Source organism: Sminthopsis crassicaudata, chromosome 3 (assembly GCF_048593235.1).
Source record: "Sminthopsis crassicaudata isolate SCR6 chromosome 3, ASM4859323v1, whole genome shotgun sequence".
Taxonomy (NCBI): Eukaryota; Metazoa; Chordata; class Mammalia; order Dasyuromorphia; family Dasyuridae; genus Sminthopsis; species Sminthopsis crassicaudata.
In genome coordinates this window covers 32,352,193-32,369,299 of record NC_133619.1, presented here as the reverse complement: position 1 = coordinate 32,369,299, position 17,107 = coordinate 32,352,193, and the positions used below count along the sequence as shown (strand labels likewise).

General features: G+C 35.0%; 1 protein-coding gene across 2 annotated transcripts in view; it reads right to left on the bottom strand.

Annotated features, from left to right (window-relative positions):
• The window catches only part of NAALADL2 (N-acetylated alpha-linked acidic dipeptidase like 2), a 1,407,963-nt gene that overhangs the window by 1,070,582 nt on the left and 320,274 nt on the right, over positions 1 to 17,107 (bottom strand). For both annotated transcript variants that reach the window (XM_074298220.1, XM_074298221.1), the window contains exon 3: positions 8,618 to 8,795. The gene's annotated coding sequence lies outside the window, so the exon portion shown is untranslated. The remainder of the gene's footprint in view (positions 1 to 8,617; positions 8,796 to 17,107) is intronic.

Here is a 17,107-nt window from a genome sequence, read left to right as displayed (position 1 = left end):
AGTGTGGGCAGTTATACTTTAAAATTCAGCAAATGCAAAAACAGTCTGATTCATTGTTTGGTTCATGGGTTAGACTAAAAAAAATGATGGAACAAACACTAAGAAAATAAATTAAACATAGAAGTGTGTCATAAATAAAGTTCCCCCCCCCGAAAACCAGTTGTGTTTACGTTTATCAAAATATTATAAACTTGAAACCAGATCTTCTGACTCCAGATTGTTGTCTTTCCATCATACCATATAGGAAATTATGACCAGACAGTCAAAATAGTAAAGGAATTGCCCTAGAATCAAGAAACCTTGCACAGAAATCTCTTCAACTCATACAAATATATGGTCCAACATCACTGGGTGGTTCCATCAAGTTTACATTTCATGAGAAAAGATTGTGAAGAAGGTAGACGGAGGTGGTAATAATTTCCACAGAAATGAAGCCACAAAAAGTAGAAATAGTTGGTGGTTTGAATAATGTTCAAATAGAGTTTCATGATTTCACAGTGGGATAATTTCAGTAGAAGGTACACCTGTTCAGGTTAGGCTACCTTTTATATTTGTCTTTATAATCTCAATGTTAGGCATAATGGCAGATAATAGGCCCTTAAAAATGTTGGCTAAGTCAAAAGATTTATTACCAATGTTGTTGGGAAAGTCTGTCTGGGAAAACCTCCAGGGGATGTGTGATTCGTAGCTAGATTTCTGCCTTCCCCTCTTCCTCCAGCACTTCCATGGTTCATAGATTTTAAGCTGGAAAAGACCTCCGGGTCATCTAGTCAAATCGTCTCATTTTATAGATGAAGAAGTAAAGTACTAAAGAGATGAAATCAATTGTCCAAGGTCACAGAGGAAATGAGTAATGCAGCCAGAATGTGAACCCAGGCCATGGGCATGATACTAATAAATCTGCCGTTAAACTAAATTGAGCATTCCTAGGCCCAAGAGAACGGCTGATCATCACTAATTTCTTATTCCTCTCATTCCTTCCTTGATTTTCTCTTTTCAATTTTGTTTTCTAAGTGTTCAGTGTGTTTTAAACTTCCCTGGCTACGGAAGAATCCACTAGAAAGAATCTATCAGCTGACTTTAATGGCTTGGTTCTTGAGTCCTTCATAATGGCCACACTTTTCATTTTACTGCTATGGCCTTTTTTTAAAAAGAGGAAATTGGACAAAATTGTAAGGTTTAAATGCCACAAATAATTCCTGAATCCCATTTGACAAGGCTATCAACTATTCTGTAGCTTAGTTACTTCTCTTTCTCTTGCTCTCATCTGAAACCCAAGTAATTGTTCCTATTTTTGTGACCTTGTTTTCTTGGTTTTGACATAGGATGCTTACATAAGGACACTCACATGTACTTTCCCTTCTCCCTTAACCTTAGTCCCTGAGCACAGAGGTGCCCTTCAGGGTAAAAAAGTGACTAATCTGATCATATGATCAACTTGGATTTTAATAGTCAACCATTTGTTGAAAGAAAGGATGAACTAGAAGGAAGTTAGAGACAGCAAGGAAGGTACTATGATTGCCAAAATATTTGTAACAACACTTATAAAAGATCTCGGGGAAATAAAAGAGCAGGTATCCAGTTTCAAGAGAATATTCAAATAAATTGTGTTACATAAAAGGAATAGCTGTTACCCTGATATAACCATGACAAATACGAAGAATTCAGAGAAGGCTGGGAAGACATATAAAGTGATCCAGAATCAAGTAGGTCCAACCACAAGAATAATATAAGTAATTGCAAAAACATAAATGTAAAGAATAACTTTAACAAAAAGTATTAAACAACCTTCTGCTTAATGACCCCAGAGAAAAGATGAGAAAATGCAGTTCTATCCCATCCTGTAGATGTGGAGGATTATGAGTATGGAACATTATTGCATATACTTTCAGACTCAATTGGCATCCTACTTAATTTTGTTAAGCTTTTTAAAAAATTTCTCTTTATTATTATTATTATTATTATTATTATTATTATTATTTGTTATGAGGAATGGCTCACTGGGTAGGACAGGGAGAAATGATATATTCAGAAATATGTGTAAAATTTAAAAAAGAAATATCAGTATATTTTTATAAAAGGGTGGAGCTGGTATGTATTTTTGTTTTGTGTGAGTTTGACTTTTTGACAGATTTATAATAATGTCTAGCACACAGTCTGGTACTTAATTCATGCTTATTCCCTAATATTATCGATTGTATTTCATCCCAGTTTGTGGCTATTTAAAGACATCAATATCATGTTTTCCATTTAAAAAATGGGAAATTTGAAGATCATTTGCTTGGAAAAATGCATCTTGGGTATACAAGATTATACATATTGAGATTAGAACTTCTCTATTTTAACCCCGTTGGACTTGAAATTAGAAAGACTCAACAAGGCTACTCATCTATTCCCATTTCAAAGAAAATCTATTCCAATTCTAAAAAAAAAAAAAAAAAAAAAAAAAAAAAAAAAAAAAAAAAGATTATTGCAGCATTAGGGGAGAGAGGAGAGAGGAAGAAACTCAAGCATTGTGAAAAAGAGCAATGGGCCATTTAAAGAGAATTCCTAAGGCAGACATCTCTGAATAATACTAGCTGTGACAGGGAAGCTAGATGGCACAATAGATAGAGTGCTGGGTATGGAGCTAGGGAGACTTGAACTCAAATAGCCTCAGCCACTTACTAGTTGTGTGGCCCTGGACAAGTCACTTAAATATAAGCAACTTGAGGAAGCCAATTAAGCTATCTAAGTCACAGTTTCTTTATGTATAAAAGTGGGCAAAATATCAGTGACACTATTGATTTCATTGGATTAAACAACATAATAAGGCATAGGAAATCACTTTGTAAACTATAACAAGACTGGTAATTTAACAACTTAAAAAATTAGAAAGTAAATGTAACTGGGGGTTTAGTCTATTTCTGTTGATTTTGGACTCTTTATAACTCTATAATCATTCAATAAATATTTATTAACCATCTACTATGTGCTAGACACTGTACTACATGCTAAGGATAAAAGAAAAGGCAAAAGACAAAGCTTGTGATCTAATAGGGGAAAAAAAAAACAATTTGTATGAAGAAACTGGAAAAAGAGTAGGTGGAGAGGTGTCCAGCAAAGGCCATAGTGGAGTCCAACTTTAAGGAGTTCAGTTTTTGGGAAAGATAGAGATGTCTGGTTAAAGAGAGAGTTCTCTTTAAACAGCCTCTTGCTACTTCTCCTAATGCTTGAGTCTCTTTCTTTCTCCCATATCCCCTCATGCTCCAAGAATCTTTCTTTTCGAATTGGAATACATTTTCTTTAGAATAGGAATAGTTGAGTAGCCTAGTTGAGTCAAGTACACGTTTTTTATAAAATCTACCAAGTATATAATTTAAGAGAACTCTGGGTTAATACATAACAGACATTAATTGAATTCTGGAAGGTCTGAGTTCAAGTCTTATTTCTTGGGTGACAAATCTCAGTGTGCCAGGGACTTCTAAGAACATTATTTATTGATTATTTGTTGATCTGCCTTGGTGGGAGTTTCCATGCTGTGATTTCTCCTAAACATATAGAATAACAGGTCTTACTCTCTCCATCCTGCATTTCTCCTCTCAAATAATTATTTAAAGATATTTAATATTTTTGCTTGTTGAATTTATCTGTAGATATTTACAGCTAAACTAAAGGTAAAATGTCAGTATAGAATGATATTGTATATAACCAAGAATGTGTTGATGCACAGTTAAGATATCATTGAACACATTTGCCTACTGGATAAATATAACACTTTGAGCCATAGTGTTCTCATCTGTAAAATGAGGATACTGAAATAAATGATTTCTTAGGGCTCTTCCAATACTAAATCCTATGATCCTTTGAACATTAATGAATATGTTTCTGAATAGTCTTAACTGTAACAAGTGTTTTGTATCAAATCTTTCTGTATCTTTAAATAATCATGAATATCCACTTTATATTTAAATATGAAATTACCACTAGTGGCAATTTCTTTTGTTTCTAGTTTCTTGGCACTACTTTTTAAAATTTTATTTTTAGCTTTTTATTTTCAAAATAGATGCAAAGATAGTTTTCAACATTCACCCTTGCAAAATCTTATGTTATGAATTTTTTCTCACTCCCTTCCCCCATCCCCTCCATTAGATGGCAAGTTTATGTTTTGTTTATGTCACATGATAAATGGTCAAAGAATTTTGCAAAAAAGAATGGTTAGAAGGGACGTGAAAAGGACATGAGAGCCATCTTCAAATATTTAACAGATGGCATGAGGAAGAGGGGATAAATTAGGAGATAAAAATTGTATAGAAGCAAATGGAAAACCTGAACCATTAGAGCTCTCTGAATATGAAATGGGCTGCCTCAAGAGAACTGATGCACCCTTGACACCTCTTCTTTTACCATGAGGATTTGAGAGAGGTTTAGGTTGGCCTTCCTAGCAAGGGGAGTCTCTTCAGAATCACAAACTGTATGATTCTGGTCATTCTAACATCACTCACCCAAATCTATGTTTCTGCTTATCCATCTTGCCCTCAACTTACCCTTCCTAGTCCTATCCTCTGACAAGAGAGACTTTTTTTTTTGTTTTTCTTTGTGTCCCCAGCACATGGTAATTCTTTAAAACATGTTTGCTGACTGATTAGGTAGTCATTCTTCAAGGACTGACTGAAGTTCTTTCTCCTCTGAGAAATCAAGGGCAATTATTCTAGCCTACACTAATGATTTCCATCATGTCCTCTAATTATTTAGGTGCCCCAAGATGCTGGTAACACATTTGATTCCAGGGAAAAATTCACTAAATGATGGACTAATATATATGATGGAAGCAGCCTTTCTTTATTGTATCTGCTTATATTCAAGTAATACATGAAGTGATATGGATCATAAAAATCCATACTATTTCCAATAAATAATCCATTACTTCCTTCCTTTCTCTTTTCTTTCTTTTCTTCCTTCCTTCCTTTCTTTCTTCCTTCCTTTCCTTCTTTCCTTCCTTCCTTTCCTTCTTTCCTTCCTTCCTTTCCTTCTTTCCTTCCTTTCCTTCCTTCCTTCCTTCCTTCCTTCCTTCCTTCCTTCCTTCCTTCCTTCCTTCCTTCCTTCCTTCCTTCCTTCCTTCCTTCCTTCCTTCCTTCCTTCCTTCCTTCCTTCCTTCTTTCTTTCTTTCTTTCTTTCTTTCTTTCTTTCTTTCTTTCTTTTTCTTTCTTTGTTTCTTTGTTTCTTTGTTTCTTTCTTTCTTTCTTTCTTTTTCTTTCTTTCTTTCTTTGTTTCTTTCTTTCTTTCTTTCTTTGTTTCTTTCTTTCTTTTTCTTTCTTTCTTTCTTTGTTTCTTTCTTTCTTTGTTTCTTTCTTTCTTTTTCTTTCTTTCTTTCTTTGTTTCTTTCTTTCTTTCTTTCTTTCTTTCTTTGTTTCTTTCTTTCTTTCTTTCTTTCTTTCTTTCTTTCTTTCCTCCCTCCCTCCCTCCTTTCCTTCCTTCCTTCCTCCCTTCATCTCTTTTCCTTCCTCTATCTCACTGTCTCTGTGTCTCTATTTCTTTCTTTCTGTCTGTCTATCTCTTTGTCCTTCTCTTTCCCTTTCCTCTATGGTTACCCTCAAAGAAGTTATAGAAATAATAAACCTGAAGATAATTAGCTATAATACAGTGGCATAAGTAGTAGATTTAGAGTCAGTTAACATCTGCATTTGGACCTTGCCTCTGACATTAGCTAGTTCACCATGGACTTAATCTCTTTGGACCTCAGTTTCCTTTAAAAAAATAAAATAAAAATGAACAGCTTAGAATAAACAACCTCTCAAATCACTTCTCACCCTAAATAGAACGTTCTATCAGGGAACTTAGAGTCATGGATTTATATCTGGAAAAGTCTTCAATGGCCATCATAGTCCATTCATTCATTGTATAGAGGAGGAAACTGAAGTTAGATAGATCCAATGATTTAAGTAATGTTAAACAGGATATATCAGAGGGGAGATTTCAATTCAGATTCTCTTACTCTGAAGCTATTGTTCTATGGATTCTACCTTACTAAGAGGAGTGCAAAGTAGGAGAATGAGAGAATGAACAGCATAAAGGAATGCTGGGAACTCAGAAGACAAATGCCACCATATTTCTTAGACAAATCTTCACTTCTGAGATTCCCTCAGGGGAATGTATATACTGCACTTTCAGCAGCCTACACCCTCAGTTTACACAGTAATAGAGGAATGTTAATACCTGATTAATGCTGAGTGAAGCAATAGTCTGTCCTGAGTCCCAAAAGCTCAAACTTCAACCAAAAAGCAATATATTTTAACCTAGCTTTTTAAATGCCTTTAGCTTCAGGATCTTTCTATGTGGCTCTCACTGAAGGTGTCACTATGCTTAAGAGCTGCTAAGTTGGAATTTGCAATAATGATTTTGAATTAAAAAAAAATATATGGTTTGCATAATCATTAGGGAAAGGTATTAATTTAAGAAGTCCATCTGATATAATTTTAAAACATCTACAAAATGAAGAGAAAACATTTCTAAAGTCCAAAATGATAGATCATGTCTTTGGCTGGTTAAATATTTAATAATCATTTAAATTCAACAACAGTCTGCTTAAGTTGGAAATATTGAAATTAGTCATGTAAAAATGGTTTTAAAGTCAAGCACTGGAAACACACATTCTGTGCACTTCATTTCATTTTATAGTCTCTAAGAACTATTACAATTTTTAATAAACTTGTATCTGGGATTTGAAGCCAAACACTTACATTCAAAAGGCAAGAATTTATTAACTAAAAGACACCCAAAGTGGCAATAAAATGTATTCCCCAGTGATAAGTTGCAAATGGGTTGTAAAAGTTGCATTTTATTAATTCCAATACAATTAAGGAGCACAGCTGTCCCATCTGCATCCCCAGTGGCCCACTTTCCTAAGGATGACAAATATATATATGTATATACATATATAGATTGTTTTCATTGCTGATAGACAGACATCCCTTAATCCAAATGAGATACCCTTAAAACATGGCAGCCTCTGTTTACTTTTTCAGATAGTAACCTATGTCCTAAAACCTTGAAAATTTTGGTGTGCAATTTATGGTAGGTCTCATCCATCTGCCGAAATCAACAAAGTCATGAAACTTAACAAAGCATCCTGAATGAAAGTGAGATTAACAGTCACTGAAATACTTGCTTAGGTTATAATTATTATTCTTTTTTTTTTTTTGCTAATTACTCTACAATTGTAGACATATAAGGCAGCATGAAGTGATAAGAAAGAACTCTTGATATTGGATTTAGGAGCCTGGAGCCAATATTTTGTAGCTGTGTGAATCTGGGCAAATTCTATCTTCTATAATACTGGTTTTGGATCCTTCAACATTTAGAGTCCCCAGATGCCTCTTGGAAGTTCCAGAATAGAGGACCAGCCTACACTGGTAAAGGGAAATCTCTCATCAAGAATTACTTAAACCAGTAGAAACTCAGGTTTTATAACTTTTTCCTCCCAATATACACATATACACACATAGATGCAAATATAAAATCAAAAGAGTTATTTATGTGAGATATTTGTATGATTTCAGTATTCTACATACTCCTTCTGTGACTTTGAGCAAATGACCAAAGCTTTCTGGACCTCACTTTCAAAGGATCACAGAATCACCGATTTAGCCCAGCACCTTTAGTCAACTGCCGGTATCCAAGGTTAGATACCTATTGCTTCATGCCTGATAACTTATATAACTTTTTTTTTTCACCTGTAAAGTAAAAGGGTTCATCTAGCCTCTAGACAGCACCTAGAAATGCTGGACTTTGAGTCAAGAAGACGAGGTCACATACAGCCTCGAATACTTGCTAGTTTTGTAACATTAAGTGAGTCACTTAAATTATTTCTGCTTCAGATTCCTGACCTGTAAAATGGGGATAATGATAACCAGGGTATTTGTTAAGAACTAGCTGAAGTAAAATATGAAGATGCAAATATAAAATCAAAAGAGTTATTTATGTGAGATATTTGTATGATTTCAGTATTCTACATACTCCTTCTGTGACTTTGAGCAAATGACCAAAGATTTCTGGACCTCACTTTCAAAGGATCAGAGATCACAGATTTAGCCCAGCACTTTTAGTCAACTGCTGGTATCCAAGGGTAGATGCCTATTGCTTCATGCCTGATAACTTATATAGCTTTTTTTTTTTCACCTATAAAGTAAAAGGGTTCATCTAGCCTCTAGAGGGCACCTAGAAATGCTGGACTTTGAGTCAAGAAGACGAGGTCACATACTGCCTCGAATACTTGCTAGTTTTGTAACATTAAGTGAGTCACTTAAATTATTTCTGCTTCCGATTCCTGACCTGTAAAATGGGGATAATGATCACCAGGGTATTTGTTAAGAACTAACTGAAGTAAAAATATATAAATCTCTTTGCAAACCTTAAAGTGCTACATGAATAATAGTTATTATTTTCAATGTTATATTACAACATGCTTCTTTAGTTCAAGAGTTGCTAACAAGTGAAAGATAAATAATGTCAAAAATACCTTTTCTGACTTAAGATAGGTCAAATCCTATAAAGAAAATTATTGGTTATAATAAAGAAATATTTTTGCCCTCATCATAAAAAAAGTTTTTGTTTGATTCCAGAACGATTAATGACTTACTCTGATGTTTCAAAAGGTTGGTGATTTTCTCAGTAGGAAGAGTACGCCTTGCCACAGATGGAGATCACAACCCCTCCAGACCTTAATAGATGGCTTCATGAGCTGGCGTAGTCAAAAGAAGCCATCACCTGGTGCCAGCCTTCTGTTACAGCGTCTCCTTGATCTTGGCTGGGCTGACCTGCAGATGACAAAAGCACAACTGATTGGTACTTCCAGGTCCATGCCAAAATGCAAAGCTTGGGCTAATTAGACATGACTATGCGGGTTTTAGTCACATTCATCCCAGAGGAGGCATCGGAGAAAAACTTTGGTGCAAGGATTTATCACCGGGAAAAATTAAGTCCCAAGTCATGTTTCCAAGGAATGTTTTATTGTTATAAATGGCTGTGTCAATGTCTTTCTTTTTAAAAGATACAAATCCATTGTCATCCAGAGTACAACACAAAGACGAATACAAAATAATCATAAGCCAATCCTATCCCTGGGAAGAAAAACTAACAAGAAATTCAATTTTGAATGTGACCTTAATAAAAGTTTAACTTGGAATGAATCCTTCAGAATCTTTTGCTTAAAGTAAAATGAAAAATGCACTGTGTCCCACACAGCAAATTATTTCTGGATATTTTTAATAAGATTACTGTCAACTTCGTGACAGAATGCATTAGCCCAACCCCACCCGACATGTCATTTCACAGCAGAACAGGAAGGTGCCGCCAACCCTACAGGTTCCACAGCAAATCTGAGCGGAGGGGGTTCCTGTTCTGCTTTTATTTTCTCATCTCTTGTATTTTGGGTAGAATTTTTTAAAAAGGTGAAAAAGTACTCTAGGGGTTGAATAAGCAATTCTGAGAGCTATTATCACAACTGTACGGTGGGAATAGAAGGTCCCTGTTCTACTTCATTATTCACATACTGGGTAATTTAAATCGTCCTTAACTCCCTGGTCCCTGATTTCTCTGCGTGTCAAATACCTTCTGGTACAGGAAATATCAGGGCAGTTTTTGAAGCTGGGCAAGTCAACTGTGTTCTTCAGACTAAAACTTTAGTAAAATCAACTCTTAATTAAAAAAAAAATCATAATGTATCAGGTTAATTCTAACCAAAGTATACCATCTGAGTGTTTCAATGTGAGATCTCTGAAAATCCAATTCATCTATAGTATATTCAGTCCTGGGTTAGCTGTAGAGGAGATGCACAGATAAGGAAGCCATAGCTCCTACTTTCCTGGAATTGTCAATCTAGTGAGATGGTTTCCCACAAACATAACTATGCTATCAGATTGAGATAGTGGATAGAATAAAAACAAAGAAATATTGCCAAAGTCCAGTGATGAAGGCTGCATTTTTGACTGGATAGAGAAAAACAAGGGAAGGGATCAAAGAAGGTTTAAAGAAAAGGTGACATTTGAATAGGTTTTACCTAAAGTTTTTAAAGTTTTAAGGTTTTAAGGTTTTACCAAAGCATGCACATAAAAAAATAAACCTTGAAAAACTGGAATCTTGAAGGATGGGTGAGATTTCAACAGATTCATTATATGTGGATTAGCGACAGTAAAGAAATTCAAGAAAACCAAAATAAAAGTTAAAGAAAAACAAAAGAGATGGGAGTATGAGTCATATGAAGGGGATGGCCAATAATGCAACTGGTTACAACATATGACAATAAGAAGGTAGAATATAATATTAAAACCTAAAGTGGGTAGGTCCTGATGATAGTGGGCCTTGAATGTAACCTGATAAAAGTCTTCTTCAGTTATCAATGGGAAACCATTGAATAAATTTGAGCAGAAGAGTCCCATGGGTGGTTCAGTGCAAGAAGGACATGGGTTAAAATCCTGTCTTTGATGGCAAGATTATTGCCCACCAACTAGATAATACACTGGAATCTGGAAATTCAAGGACATCTGAGTTCAAATCCAGTCTAGCCGTTTGACTTTGGGCAAGTCACTTAAATTCTGTCTGCCTCAGTTTCCTAATCTATAAATGGACATAATAATTATATCTCCCTATTAAAGTTGCAAGAAGATTACTCGAGCTAATATTAATATAATTAATATAATGTAAAATACTTGGCAGATCTTATTAAGTTGGGAGTAGTAGTGGCAGTAGTAGTAGCAGCAGCAGCAGCAGCAATAGCAACAGTAGTAGAAGTAACAGCAACAATAGTAATAGAAGTAGGAGCAGTAGCAGTACCTGAATGATAGATATCACTTCAACACTTCCTGATTCCATTTTCTTTATAGGAAAAAGGAACAAGATGCCCTCTATGGTCCCTTTCAGCTTGAGACTTAGAACCCTATAAGCCTACAATCAAACTCTGTGAATAAAGAAGACTGTTTTAGTAGTTATATAAAGAAAAGATTGGATAAGGAGCAAGTGGAAGTGTGAATATTTTATAGTACCATTTTTGTCAACTAGGTAGATCATAATGAGGTGTGTGAACAATGACAGGGAAAAAATTAAATTGATGTTGCAGAGATAAAACATTTTTTGGAGATTTGGTACCTTAATGTATAAAATGGAGCTTATTCCAGCTGAATTCTCTACTTCACTAGTTACTGTGAAGTTCAAATGTAACCAGAGAGCTCTATAAACTATGAAGCAATATAAAAAGATCATTTAATTGTTCTATCTCAATTAACCAGAGCCTTCAGCTCAGGAATAGCAGGGAAATATTTGGAAAATGAGTCTATTGTTGAACAACAAAGAGAAATGAGGAAAAGCACGGTGGGCTCAAGGAGGCTGCAAAATATTCCTAACTAGAACTGTAGTGAAAAGGATGCCAAAAGAGAGATTATATAAATGGAAAAGAAGGTAGAAAAGAGTTTGAATCATGTCCTATTCTTCATGATCTCATTTTTCTAAGATGCTACAGTCGTTTGTCATTTCTTTCTTACTCAATTTACCTTCTCAACTTACATTTTATAGATGAGGGAACTGAACAGAGTTAAGTGACTTGCCTAGGGTCACCCAGCTATTAACTGTTTGAGGTTGAATTTGAACTGAGGAAGATGAATCTTTTCTGACTTTACACCTGGTGCCCTAATCATGATCAAGATGCCCCAACCTTGTCAAATCAGGGGAATTAAAAAGAAGGTCCAAGTGTGCTGAGAGGATTGGATATATCACACAGAATGAGAGCTGTATGAATGAGCTGAGACTTGTGATGGTGGAATAAGTGCCGCATTAGTCAAATCACAGACCCCTTCACATATCAAAGTTATCAAAGACTATTTCTAAAAAAAATACTATTTAAAAAAACTTGTTTTTTTTAAAAGCCTTTTGAAAGAAACCAGAAAAGACAGAATTATAACAGGCAGAAAACTGGAATGTTTTATCTAAGAATTTGTGAAGGTCATGTGATATAACTGAAGATCAAAAATACTAAAATTTTTTTTTTAACTGAAGAATATGCACACTAAATGTTTTAGGAGAAAATTCTCAAAAGAGTCATTTCTTATGACATAATTAATACTCCACAAAGAAGTCTTAGAAACTTGGAACCAGATGGAGGGGGCAGTTCCTAATGAGACATGAAATATAAATCCTTAAAAAAATCATCACTGCATTGAGACTCTCTTTAGACTTCTGGTCACAGCTCTTTACCCCCTTTACTAGTCTCTGGGAAGCATGGCGTGGATCCACTAAACTGAAAGATTCTACATTTGATCTTTTTTTTTCCCATGGAATGTTTCTAATTAAAACCAGTTTTCTAACAATTGGAAGGAATTTTTAAAATTTATATATTTTTCAGTATGTACCAAGTCCCTGCCTTGTCATCTCTTTTTCTTTCTCACAATCTGCAGTATTCTTTTCACACTTGAGCAGATGAATGGGGAGTCTCTAGTGCATCAAAAACCAATATCAACCTTCCTGAATTAATTACTTACTTCAATCTCAGCTTTATAATGAGTCTCTCTGGGAATTTGAACAATTTTTTTTAAAAGTACAGTAAGTAGCCAGCAGATGGGGAGGAGATGTGGCTGGAGGTCTTATTTTTTTTCTTTGTCTCCTTTCCATAATCTAAGGAGTTGAATGATAGACTGTGTTGAGGACTTAAAGGGGATCTCTATTTGAACAAGGTCTTGGTCTTTCAAAACACGTCTGAGAGCAAAGCCATCCTCACTTCCCACTTCACAAACCCAATGGTCCTGTGACATTCTGTGTTTGCCTACCAAACTACACTCTAGAGAGAAAAACTTTTAAAAATCTGACAAATGCAGTCTTTACTTTTTAAAAAGGAATCATTAGCAAACAGCCTAAATGTGTAGAGTTGGAGAGATTTCCTTTTAAACAATTCACAGATCTAGGTCCCTCCTTGAGCTAAACTTTCAATCATGTCTATATCCTCTGTCTTTACAGTATATTAACAACTTGCATAAGTCTCATTAAGTAATTAATAAGACATGCAGACGTATCGATCATTTAATTCCAACAAGCTTAAACTGTTTAATTTTTTTTAAAAATCTAATGAAAAGAGAATATTCCCAAATCCCATTCTCACTGACTCATTAATTGACGAATCAGTACACTTATTTGGAGCACCATCACTATTATATCATCTCATCTAAATTTGTTAAAAAGCCTAAAAAAATCCCATTTTGTCTAACTAGTCATTTGGGAAGTTTCCACAATTACAGAGGCAGCGATAAATAGAGATGTGGTCAAGTATTTTGAGGTCCTAACTGATACCTTCTATCTGTGAGATCCTGGGCCAGATTAGATGTAGGCTGTGTCCATTTGCATTGGTAAAGCAAGTGTTTCTAATTCCTTCCTCAAGAGTTCTCTACATAGATGAAATCACAAGTCCAGTTTAAAAAAAAAAAGTTATCCTAAGAAATTAAGATAAATGGAAATGATAAATGTGGTTTCCCTGTAACCCTCCCTGTTTCTTCTTCTGCATGGAACGTCACCACACACAGAATATGAGAGTTGGTTTCCATCTCACACCTGAGTAAAAATCTCCCCTTCAGGCCAACTGCCAAGTTAACTTTAGACTTTAACTGATAAAGAGTCAGGGATATGATGACAATATTTAATAATGGATTCTCTAGAGTGGGGATACATTGAGGGGGTATTCATGAAACCCTTTTAATTTTAATTTAGATTTTTAATATTTTTCCATTGCTTTCTTAAGTATGAGAATGAACAAAGCAATAATTTTGGTGTAAAGGCTCCCACTGAACATTGAACAATTGGCTCATGTGCTAGTTTGAATCAACTCCAGCATGCCTCTCGGAACAAGTCAAGTGGCAAATAGATCATGACCCCTTCTACCTCTAATCTATGAACTTGTGATTCTAAAGCCTGCTGGGAGATCATACCTATCCTGCTTCTTCTCCCTGTAAGCTTATCTTCTTTGAAATATGTAAGATGCTAATCTAAATTATGTTTATCAAGCTCAGAATGGCATTTCTCTATATATGTGCTATCCTTTATTTGTCTTTCTCTCTTTTACTAAGAGCATTTATATACCCATTATGTAGCATGCGTGCACACACTCTCTCTCTCTCTCTCTCTCTATTATATATATATATATATATATATATATATATATATATATATATATATATATATACACACATACATACATACACATACATGTATATAAATGTATGGATATACATTTACATGCTTCTACATAAGTGTATATATATATATATATGTATAAATATGTATCAATAAATAAGCTAAAATTGTCCCTTTCCTTCTTTACCATCTGATACCCACCAGAGAGCAGGGACTCTGCAACTTTTCTTTGTATTCCAATGCTTAGCACAGTTCTCTGCATATAGTAAGTACATCATTTTTTTTCATTAATTCCCTCATCTATTCATTTATAAGGATATTCTCATTAACTCATTGCCAATCATTTGGGATCAGAGGCAAGGTAGGGACTACATTGATCACCTCAGATCCATCCTCCACCATGAAGATAAATAAACACAAGCTCGTTCTGTGTTTATTTATCGTTACCATTTCTGAATTTCTGACCCATTCAAAACTAAGCTAATTATGAGACCATACAAATTATGGAAAGCTGGTGGGGGGAGGTAGAAATGGAACTTTGTAGGCTTCAAAAAAAGACATAAAAATGTAAGATCTTTCACCTAAAATGGAGGGAGAAAAGCAAAGATGGAAAACATATTTTCTACCCATGTGATAAATCCTTCTCAAGTTTGGAATCTGAATTATTCTTATCCATGGTCCTCAATACCAATAATGTGGGTGAAAAATGCATTACTAATTCTTGGGGGGGAAAACTGAAAAGGACATTAATAAAAATAAGAATTTCTATGTGAGGGAAGCTAGTCCTGTTATTCATGGACTACACAGATCAGTTAGAAGAATGATTAAAAAAATAAAATAAAGCAAACAGCTTTTCCAAGAGTTCACTAACAAAATTTACATATTTGGATTTCAGTGTTTATCAAATGCCACTAATTCACCATTAAATTCCATAACTATGAAGATCTGTAGAGAACAGTTGACAAGAGGAGTGGTGTATGTGTGTGTGTGTGTGTGGGGGGGTTCTGTCGAGAGTCAGACTTATAGATTTAGCTCATTTTTTCATCATATCTTGGCCATAAGTAAGGAGAAGCCACATGATTGCTTGCTAATTTATTCTTGACTTACCAACAAATATTAAAGTCAATTAGAGGAAGTGGACTTAGTAATGAGTGCCATGAAAAAACAATAACAATCATATTGGAACACCATAAATAGGATCATATGGGTGTGGGTGGCAATGCCATAAATGAGTCTACTGTTTTTAATAGATGGAGGAGGAAAGTCCAATGATTTCCCATGCTGTCTGTTGTTTAATATTTACTTCCACATAAAAAAAAATAGCACAGGATTGGGGATGGAAGGGAGAGAAGAAAGTATGAAATAGGGCCAATAGTATAGATTGATTTGTGAACTTTTCACTGATTTGTGATCCTTTGACTTCCCAAGAAACAACTGAAGTGGTTAGATGAATTTCAATAGCGAGCAAGGGAGCATATTGGGTAATAGACGTGTGGTGGTATTAGTGTTTCTCTGCACAACTTGAAAAGAAGTTATTTCATCCACTCTCCGAAACATAAATTACACTGTCATTTTCAGACATCTGAAAGGTTGTATGGGGGAAAAGAAAGCACACTCAATTCAAAGTCAGAAAATACTAGCTGCAATTCTGGCTACGTTACTCACAAGCTGGATGTCCTCTATCATTTTATATGAATATAAACTCCATGAGGGCAGGGATTATTTCAATTTGATAATTATATCCTTTTGCACCTGATACAGCAATCAGAATTTAGCAGGTACTTAATAAATGCTTGCTGTGATTGATTGGTGGCCTTGGGAAAAACACTTAAATCGTTCAGGAGTTCCCTTCTCATTCAAAGTCCATGATCCTGTAACAATAATCATACTTTTGAGAAGAAGAAAAAGAGAAAGAGAATGAAAACAAGACAAGAGTTAAAAAAAAAAAGGAGAAAGAGGAGGAGGAGACAATGGAGAAATGAAATAAGATGGAATGAGAGGACATTCAGATGGATTCCTCAGCAGCAGCTGAGAGTAGAACAGTAACTTTTTGGAAATAAAAAGGTTAGAAATTACCAAAGGGGTAGAAACAAAAGAGAAGGCTGTGGATGAAGGGGGCAAATCATTGAGTAGAAGCAGTGCATACTATCTCTAATGATATAATAGTAGATTCTGGAACTTAGGTCTTTCTCCCCATTCCATCAATCATTAAAATAATTATCAGCTTTACCCCTCCTTTATGACTCTGGTCTCTTAAGCAGGAAAAAGTCACAAACACATTTCCAAAAGGAATCTAAGATATAGTTCTTGGCCGTGGGAAGAATACGATTGAGTAGACAGGACATGAGCTTGTTGGATTGTCATATAAGCTTCTATACATTTCAGTTCCCCAAAGTAGAGGCGTAGCTCAGACGTGTCACAGAAATTCAAAGAATAGAATGATCTGTGTGGGCTGAAGCAATTGGGAAATTCCTCATGGAAGAAGAACATGAGCAAGAACCTTGAGGGTGTGTGGGATTTGGCAAGTCAGTACTTCTGAAACAAGAATTGAGAGTGTCTTATTTGCAATACTCAGAAAGTTTGGTACATGTGCATAAGATAAAATCTGAACTTCTAATCTAGACATGAAGTCTTTCTACTGTCTAGTTATATTTTTCTTTCAGACTTGGGCCAGCTCATAACCCCTTGGATAATTTTTCTACTCTACCCCCACAGCTTTCTACATCATCAACAATGCTGTATCTACTACAATCTCCTTTGATTCATAAGTTCCTCCCCAGAATTACCACTTCAAATAGTACTCATGCTAGAAATACTTCAAATTCAACCAATCCATGGCTTTCCAAACTACTTCTCAATTTATCTGGCTCCTACTTCCCATCTCATTTGTTAGCTCCTTTTTATATAATTTCCATTATTAGAATGTAAACTTCATGAGGTCAAAGACTGGATTTGTATTCTT